Source organism: Asparagus officinalis, chromosome 9 (genome assembly GCF_001876935.1).
Source record: "Asparagus officinalis chromosome 9, Aspof.V1, whole genome shotgun sequence".
Taxonomy (NCBI): domain Eukaryota; kingdom Viridiplantae; phylum Streptophyta; class Magnoliopsida; order Asparagales; family Asparagaceae; genus Asparagus; species Asparagus officinalis.
In genome coordinates, this window is record NC_033802.1 from 19816171 (window position 1) to 19826281 (window position 10111).

Sequence of the window (10111 nt, forward strand, 5' to 3'; positions counted from 1 at the left end):
CGTGGGAGGGAGGGAGGCGGAAAATCGCTGTAAGTTAACAGGTAACTGTTAACGTTAACTAACTATAAAGTGAATAGGTTTTGGTAAAACTTAACATAAAACAGTAAAAGTTAACATACAACAGGAAAAGTTAACAGACTAGAAGGAAAGTTAACACCTTCAATTAAAAGTTAACATGTTATTGTGATAGTTAACAGAAAACCCTAAAAGTTAAAATGTTCTAGTGAAAGCTAAAAGATAGCTGTGAAACTTAACACACGATAGGAATAGTTAACATGTGATCATTAAAGTTAACAATTATGATTCATCTGTGTTATGAAACCTAAAATCACAAAGCCTCCATGACAAATAGCCCAATTTTAAAAAGAGTTTATCGATTACTTACATTTCGGTTAGAACTTTCTGATTTTTATTTTAGAAGTAGAATCCTCTATATTAACAACAGCTTGCACATGAATCTCCATACAACCAATATTTTGATTATGCTCCACCACGCATTTCAAATCATCTTCAATCATCTTCATTATCAACTGAAAAACTCAGATTTTGATACCTCTCAGATTTATATATCAATGATAAAGCATCTTGAGGTACTTTTAGTCTGTCTTTCAGACACATTTAATTTCAGTTCAAAAAAACTTGTTGTAGAACTTAGCATTGAGAATATAGTCTTCTCACCTGAGAACACCATGCAAATCAAGTCTTTGGTGGCTATACGGGGTTGTTGAAAGTTATGAGGGCAAAGGGCAGTCATCAGGAGTAATTGAGGAAATTTTTAGGACATACGAGGTTGTTGAATGTTGAAGAATAAAACCCAAATACCATAAATGAGAAAGTGAGAGATTAAACAATAAAATAGACAATATATGATGACTTAGATCAGTAATGGAGGGAAACCGCGTATTTTTCTCTCCATTTTACTGTCGCCTCACATTAATTGCGCTTCTTCCACCGGCTAATATAGGGTTCCATGGTGAGTTGTTGGGTGAGAAGAGAGTATTTTCGAAAGATCAGCTCAAATACAACTCATACATTCATTGACTTAAGGGACTAAGAATTAGTAGAACTAATAGCAATTTCAACGATTTGAGGGACTAAGTTCAAGATATTGAAGATTTAAGTGACTAATATCTAAATAACTTTTTTTTTTAAATATTAAAGACAAAACCTTCTTTTTATCATTGGGTTTAAGCATGTTTGGCTATCCTCTATATTACCACAAAATAGTTAATAGATCACTACTTTTAATTTAAAATATTAGATGCTTAGTAGACTAGCGTGAATGTTATGATCTCTTCCGAACATAGCATTTATCTTGTCCTGGTAAATCGCACTCCTTATTATTTTACATTTAAGAAGATAAATTACAACCATATATTAAATAATCAATATGATTGAATTAAAAGTAGCTCTAAAATGCTTTTTTTTAGGTGCAATGGAGAGGAACTGAATCCATTTTATGGTCTCCATACAAAAGAGAATTGACAAAGAAAAGAAGGGATTTGCAATCGATCTATCTACACTCTCTACTAAAGTAAGCACTTAATTATCACTCGGTAACTTGCAGTTACTGTGGCTTCTTATTTTCTTTTTCTTTTTCTTTTTCTTTTTTTAGGGGTTTTTATTTCTAGGCCCATTTGTTTACTCAACTTTACCTATAAACCCAACTACTATTGTTTGTATTCTTAAACCCAAATTGTCTTTTTGTTTTTGCCTTTAAACCCAATTTCTAAAATACAGTTTTTTTTAACTAACCTCACAACTTCTCAACCTGTAAAAGGTAATATCTTCACCTCTCCACTGTCCCGATCCAATTATTAGATTCAAGTCCAAATATATGACATCCTATATATATTATAAGGAATTAAATTCAAACAATCATTACATTACACTAAGGGCTTGTTTGGTTCGTTTCCTTCACTTTCCATAGATGATTTTCCTTCACTTTCTTGTGTTTCCTTCACTTTCCTGAAAAATGTTTCTTGTGTTTGTTTCACCCAAAAATATGTAGTGAAAGTACTTTACATCATTTTCTAGTGTTTGGTTCAACTTGATAAAAGAAGAAAATATGTAGTGAAAGTACTTTACATCATTTTCTAGTGTTTGGTTCAAACTAAAAAATTAAGAAAACTTGATTGTGGTCACCATGGTAAGATTATCACCCAACATAATAGTTGTACTCAGAAAAGGCCATTATTTCATTATCTGTCTCGCCATAAAGTTTATAAAGCAATGTTGGCTGCAATATATTGCATCGCCAATATATTGTTGCTATAAACTTTGGCTGCATATCTTAAAAATAGCTCATCATCATAACACAAAATATGCATACCAACCAAAGGCCAACCAAGAGCTGAAACCAAGGCCGAGAGCAGGTTGAAACCATGCACAAAATTAAAACAAAGGCCAGCATCAACATGAAACCAAAGGCCAACCATAGCTGACCAACAACATATAATAATACCAAGAGCTGGAACCAAGGCAGAGAGTACAATAAACCTGCACAAAATTTAAATAAGGGCCAAGCATCAACTGAATCCAAAGGCCAACCATAGCTGACCAAACAAAGGACAAGCAAGAGGCCAACACAACCAAATCCCAAGCAACAAGAGGCTGCAACCAAGGAAAGCATAAAATCAAGAGCTCCAAGAGGCCAACACAACCAAATGCCAAGCAACAAGAGGCTGCCACCAAGGAAAGCACAAAATCAAGAGCTGCAATAGGCCAACACAAGCATCAACTGAATCCGAAGGCCATCATCATAGCTGACCAACCAAAGGAAAGCAAGAGCTGCAATAGGCCAACACAACCAAATGCCAAGCAACAAGAGGCTACAACCAAGGAAAGCAACAAGAGGCTGCATAAAAAAACACAACTGAAATAAAGGCCAAGCTGTGCCAAAGACCAACCATAGGCCAACACAACCAAAGACCAAAGGCCAACACAACCAAACGCCAAGAAACAAGAGGCTGCCACCAAGGAAAGCACAAAATCAAGAGCTGCAAGAGGCCAACACAAGCATCAACTGAATCCGAAGGCTAACCATAGCTGACCAACCAAAGGAAACCAAGAGCTGCAAGAGGCCAACACAACCAAATGCCAAGCAACAAGAGGCTGCAACCAAGGAAAGCAACAAGAGATTGTACAAAAAACACAACTGAAACAAAGGCCAAGCTGTGCCAAAGACCAACCGCAGGCTAACACAACCAAATGCCAAAGACCAATCATACACCAAATCCAGGCTGCAACCAAGGAAAGCACAAAAAAACACCATTACAACATGTCAGGTACACAATGGAAACCACAAAAAAAAACACAACTGAAACAAAGGTCAAGCTGTGCCAAAGACCAACCACAGGCCAACACAACCAAAGACCAAAGGCCAACACAACCAAATGCCAAGAAACAAGAGGCTGCAACCAAGGAAAGCAACAAGAGGCTGCACAAAAAAAACAACTGAAACAAAGGTCAAGTTGTGCCAAAGACCAACCACAGGCCAACACAGCCAAAGACCAAAGGCCAACACAACCAAATGCCAAGAAACAAGAGGCTGCCACCAAGGAAAGCAACAAGAGGCTGCACAAAATACACAACTGAAACAAAGGCCAACCACAGGCCAACACAACCAAGGGAGGAGGGAAGGCCAACACAACCAAATGCCAAAGACCAACCACACACCAAATTTAAGGTTGCAACCAAGGAAAGCACAAAAAAACACAACTGAAACAAAGGACAAGCTGTGCCAAAGGCCAACCAAAGAAATACACAACCAAAGACCAAAGGCCGACACAAACATGCTGTCCAAAGGTCAAGCAACATGAGGTCAAACAAACACCAATTGATACATGTCAGGTAGACAAAGAGGCTGCACAAAAACTGAGCTCAAAAGGGCCAAACAGGCCAAGATGGAAAGCAAACCAAAGCTCATAAGAAATTATAGAAAATGTGCTCAGAAAAGGCTCTTTTCTTCATTATATGCCTCGCCATGAAGTTTATAATAGCAATGTTGGCTGCATATACTGCCTCGCCAATTGATTACTAGTATAAACTTTAGCTGTATATCTTCAACAATGAAGCCCATCATCATAACACATAAAATGCATACCTCTTTAACTTTAATTCATCGAGGGGAAATCATTATAGAACCCCAATTGTAAACCTGTCAAACAAGTTTGCATTAGCATACCAAGTTTATAATTTAACATGTAAAGCCACGACTGAGATGCATGAAAATAGAGGTAGTAGCATTAGTTTTGTACTAATGTAAGTTTAATACATGTACCATAGTTGTGTTTGCAAAATGATGAGCAATCATCTAGCAACATGAACATCCAAAAATAATTACGCTCATTTACATACAAAAATAATTATAATAGCATTGTTACAATTAGCTAGTTTCACAAAAATATCCTAAAAGCATCGTAATCCGATCAAAGGCCAACATTCTAGTCAAGAGGTTGACTCTTCACGAACTCAGCCAACGCCTTCTTTTGCATAATAGTTGGCCTCCCCATAAACAACCTAGCTTGTGATTCATTCTCATGCAATTGTTGATAAAACTTATCAAGAATTTCTATGTCAAATTCATCATTTGCAAATATAGCTTGTGCCAACTTCTCAGTCCAATGCATACTCACCATGCGCATAGATGAGGTGAATTGTTTTACCTCATTTACTATCTCATGCATAAGCACCGTGTCCTCACTAAACCTAGGCTCCTTTCCTTTACGTTTCTTTGACCCGTCATTTTTAGCTTTGTTCACACTAGAAGATGGATTGGATTTTGAGGGCATAGTTGGACCCTTCGGTGGTGAAATATCATCTTCATCTATAGAGACATAGCTAGGTGTGTTCTCCTTTGGCATACTAATATTATCATCATCATCACCAATATTAAAATATGCACTACCACCAAATTGTGACAACACATCTACCGCATAATCTCCTCTAGCAACATCGTCTCCAATAATGGTTGTGAGGTCTTCATAATGTTTCATGGGCTTATTGATGTATTCCCTAAGTTTAGAACTATTCATACTATTATCCTGCATAGTTTAAGGCATATATCAAAAACATATAGGACAACATTGAACAAAATTAGAAATATTTGATAAGAAATGACCACTAGAAAATTGCAAATACCTCTAGCCATCTATCAAAGCAAGCTTCATCCATAATCACCATCTTCTTTGCATCATCCCAACCGGCACCACTCAAGTTACGATATTTTTGCATGTCCAAGAATCTATTGCGAATAGTTCTCATACGATTTTTCACATTCTCGGTAGTGAACGTTGAACATAATTGTTCATTTACATGAAAGGCGGCGCTATGATAAGCGGTTTTTTTGAACTTCTTATCCGCCTTCATTCCATCTTTAGCACATTTTGCAAGGAAAGGAATTAACAAATCATCATGTTTACTCTCTCATAATGTGTTAACTCTACCCTTGCAAGCCTCTTTCTTTTGGGATTTATGAGCAATAACTTTCTTTTTCCTCTTTGGATTAGGGGATGAACTTTCATCACCATCAATATCAATAGCACTCCTCTTGTTGCTTTGACATTGTTGATTAGGTGACGAAGTTTCACCCATGCTATAACTTTGACGTTGTAAACTTGGAGGAGCATTTAGCATGTTCATGAATGACATTGATGGTTGTTGGCCAATTCCCCAAAAGTTAGCATCTTGCATTTGAAAATTATTCCAAAAATTAGGACCTTCGCCAACTTGTGAAGAGTGATAAGGCATAAAGCCCGGGTTAAACCCACGAGGGATTGATGAATTCCTTGGGGTTCTAGGCGATGAATTAGATGTCGTACTCTTGCCTTTGACCTTATCAAGTTCCTCACAATTGAAGTTGTCGGCCATACCTAGAAAATAGTTATAGAGAAATACGAAAAATATACGTAAGTTGCGTAAATAAAGTGTGTCCTAAGAGAATTACATACAACACATAATAGTAGCATACAAATGTTTCGCCAATTAACATTCTATAGTTTTACACACGCTACCATAATATGAAGTACATGAAAATAGAATAATTTAAAACATGAGACAACATCACTATCATATTGCATCACATGCCTATTTTATTAGTATTCCCTCCCTTATACTTATCACAATAATCAACCCACATTTTCCAAGCTATTTGATCTCTACGATTCTTCCATATGTTTCTTGATTGTGTTTGCTCCCTTTGAGTTTGGGGTTGAGAGAAATCAACAATATTATTATCATCTTCATTAGCAACATCACCTTCATCATCTTCGATCTCAACGGTCTCATTGAATATGTCATCATCCGGGTCAACCATTGCAATATAATTGTGAAGAACTGCACAAGCTAATACAATATCCACTTGCGCGCGAAAAGGGTAATGAGGTTTCGCGGTGAGAATTTTGAAACAATTCTTCAAGCAACCAAATGTAGATTCAATCTTAGACCTTAAAGAAGAATGTCTAAGATTGAATAATTCCCTTCTATTTTTAGGTGTTCTTCCTATTTGTTCCTTCAAATGGTAACGGACACCACGATATGGGGAGATAAAACCCGGCATGGTCGTGTATCCCGCATCACACAAGTAATACTTTCCTACAAATGCATGATGTGAAAATGTTTAGTAGATTTTTTTTGTCAATTCATCGAATAAACCAATATTAATTAAAGTAATTACTTAAAATTTAAGATTTGATAAAATTACCATCGTATACTTTCAAGCCATGAGGTTGTGGCCTAGACAATGCATCTTTGAGGACTCTAAAGTCATTTGCAGAACCTTCCCATCCAGCTAATACGTAAGTGAATAACTTGTTTGGAGTACAAGCCGCTAAAACATTTTGTGTAACACCTTTTCGACCACGGAATCGTGGTTGAAGACTAGCAGGTAGCGTAGCATCAACATGTGTACCATCTATCATACCAATACAATCCTAGAAACAAAAAATTACAATTGAATCTTTTTTAAATTAAATGAACATGCTTTTAATCACAAATTAAAGAGAGAATACCTTGAAATAAGGATAGTATAGAGGGTTGCTAAGGATCTCCTGTGGAACTTCATTTCGTGCTTGTCTTAAAAAGCGTGGTCGTATGTGGCAAATAGCTTCTAACACTTTGTTGAAATACCTACTCACAGTCTCGTCAGATCTAATAAAATGTGACCTAATACTTCGATTTTTAGTTTTATGCCCCAAAATATTCAAAGTCATAGCAAGTTGCTCCTCCACTGTAACATGTCTTGAGTCTCGCAATAAATCGTTACTCCTCAATATCTCTGCAAGCTTCATAAAAGCACCACTTCGCATTCTAACATAGTTGACACAACTATCACTAAATTCATTATATATGCGATCCAGGTGTTGTTTTCTATTTTGATATTGTATTATTTTCTCTTCACTAGGACCTGCACGTATAGATCTACGTCTACTTTGCATTCTCCTCATGAATGTCATAACCATAACCAAGACAGATAGTACAGCAATCGAACACATATTAACTATGGTTTCTTCATCGAGATCACCATCCATCTAAAATACAAACGTCATATTAAAGCAGATAGTAACAGTAAACGAAGATGGTTGTCTAATTATATTGCTAAGGTCCTATTTGCAAAATGAAAAGACAATGCTATTAGACTTGGGTTTAAAAATATATTTGGAAACTAATGCAGACAAAATCAGGTCACATTGTTCAATATGATGACTTCAAGCCTGGTCCATGACCCACAATTAAAAATACATATTTTTCTCTTCTTATCCCTAGGTTATGATGACTTCAAGCCTGGTCCATGACCCACAATTAAAAATACATATTTTTCTCTTCTTATCCCTAGGCCAAGAAGAATGGTAACTATAATATGTGTACATATAGAGAAGAATGTCATTAATAAGTCACTCAAATGAGCTATCAGAGATTTTACACACTTAAAGCTTATTGTTTGTCATCACATTTAATGTTTGCCTTCAAATTAATTTTTCAATTTGTTTCTTAGTTCGTATTCAGTTCATCAAAACCCAAAGCCATGCTCAAGGACAAGAAAGTCCATAACTATGAACCTATCAACTAATTGAATGCAGACAAGGAGTTTCTAACCATAAAAATTGATTCATTTCCCATCATTCAAAGAAATAAAATGTTTTTCGACTATACTAATTTCTTTTTACACAAATTGTGCCCTTCATTCATGATAAATTTGCATGGAAAAATTTATAACGTAGCCAAACAGACCACGAAATTGCTACTAATATTCTTAAATTTTATAACACGAGGTTGTTTAACCATGGTAAATTTTGCAAACTGTGCCCTTCATTCATGAAAATCGATCTTCATCAATTACTAATTTGTTTTTACGCAAAGACCAAAATGAAATTGCTACTAATATTCATGTTAGCATGAACTCAGATCAATAGTTGAGGCAAGCAACCAGAGCATATATATTAAGCTACATAAAATTAATGCCCAAAATCGGAGCTCAAACAAATCAAAGCTCAAACAGACCATGAAAATCCACATGTCAGAGCTCAAAATCGGAGAAAAACTGTGCTCAAATCGGAGCAAGAGCTGAAGATCTCAAAAATATAAAGCGTTTAGGGTTTTTTTACCTGAGTAGCGCGCAAGATCTCAAGAACAGCGACCTTCTTTCAAATCCCCAAATCAACCGCAAGATCAAGAACAGCGACCTTTCAAAATCCCCAAATCAACCGCCAGCTCTCAAGAACAGCGATCTCCTTTCAAATCCCCAAATCAACCGCAAGATCTCAAGAACAACGATCTCAAGATCGCAAGAGATCAAAACGGAGGAAGATCGAGCTCGCTTGCACAAGAGAATGGCATCAAGAAGTGAGAACGAGAGCTGGAGGAGCAAAAAGCCGTGCGAAGTTGATGTGGAAAATCGGGGGGGAAGCGAGAGCAGGTGGCGGGAGAAAATGGAGGGAAGGAACGGCACGGTGATCAGAACCCTAGGGTGAAAGGAGAGGGGGGAAAAACGAGCTTTGATCACTTTCCACCAAAATCGACGTTTTGGGAACGGAAAGGAACTTTCCGCAAATCACCACTTTCAGCTCCCTTTTCTTTCGCCGCTCAAAACGAAACAAACATCCGTAAATGAAAAAAACTAACAAAATTTTCGACGTCAGTTTTCAAAATGGGCTTTTCCTTCACTTTCAGCTCAAATTTATGCGAAACAAACAGGCCCTAACCCACAAATTTTTCCCCATCCTCACAATCTCCTCCCTCCTTTTCTCTCTCTCTCCGTCATGGTTCGTTCTAAAATTTTGTCTTCTCTTTTTATTAATAATCTGTTTCTATGTTTCTTATGGGTTATTGAAACTTTTGTTTTATGAACTTTTTCATGTTGTTCTCTCCAGGATGATGAGAATCTAGGGAATACTACAGCCATCGTCAACGAACTCTCGACAGAGCTACTTTTATTACAAATCTTGTATTATTTTGATACTTTATAGAATTCCTTCCAAGATTAGTTTGTCGATGAGCATAGTTTGGAATGTAATAGAATTGTAACCAGAGACAAACCTGGGTTCACTATTCAGTGATTCTCGCCAATTTAGCTTTTTTGTCTCTAAATACTATCTATCATCAAATCAGTACAAATTTCAGGATTTCAATTTGTTATCTACAACTCTAATGCAATCCGTTATAATATCGGGAAAAACTCATTTCAGACGGTAGCGTACAAAATTGCAGGTCTGCATCAATATTCTGACGCACTGATAAAACTGAGCTAGACTTACATTGCTACCCAGATTGAAGGCAGATTTTTAATTGGGGGAGAAAAAGAACAAGAAATTAAAGAGACTGATACATTAGAAATGAGAAAATACAAAATTTCCGCACTCAAAAGATAAATACCACCGCCAGCATAACTCAAGTGAAATGGTTACAACAAGCAACAGCATCTCCCTACTCCCAAAAGCAAATATTACAGACCCTTTTTTTTATTGATAGGAAACTGCAGCTCTATTAGCAGCAGCACCTTCAGATTAACAAATTCCACGAAAGGGAATGCGAGAATGGTTAATTGTAGATAGGTCCCCTGCAGTTCTCTTGCAACAGACAAACACCCTGAGTTTTTTTTTTTTTATTACTCATC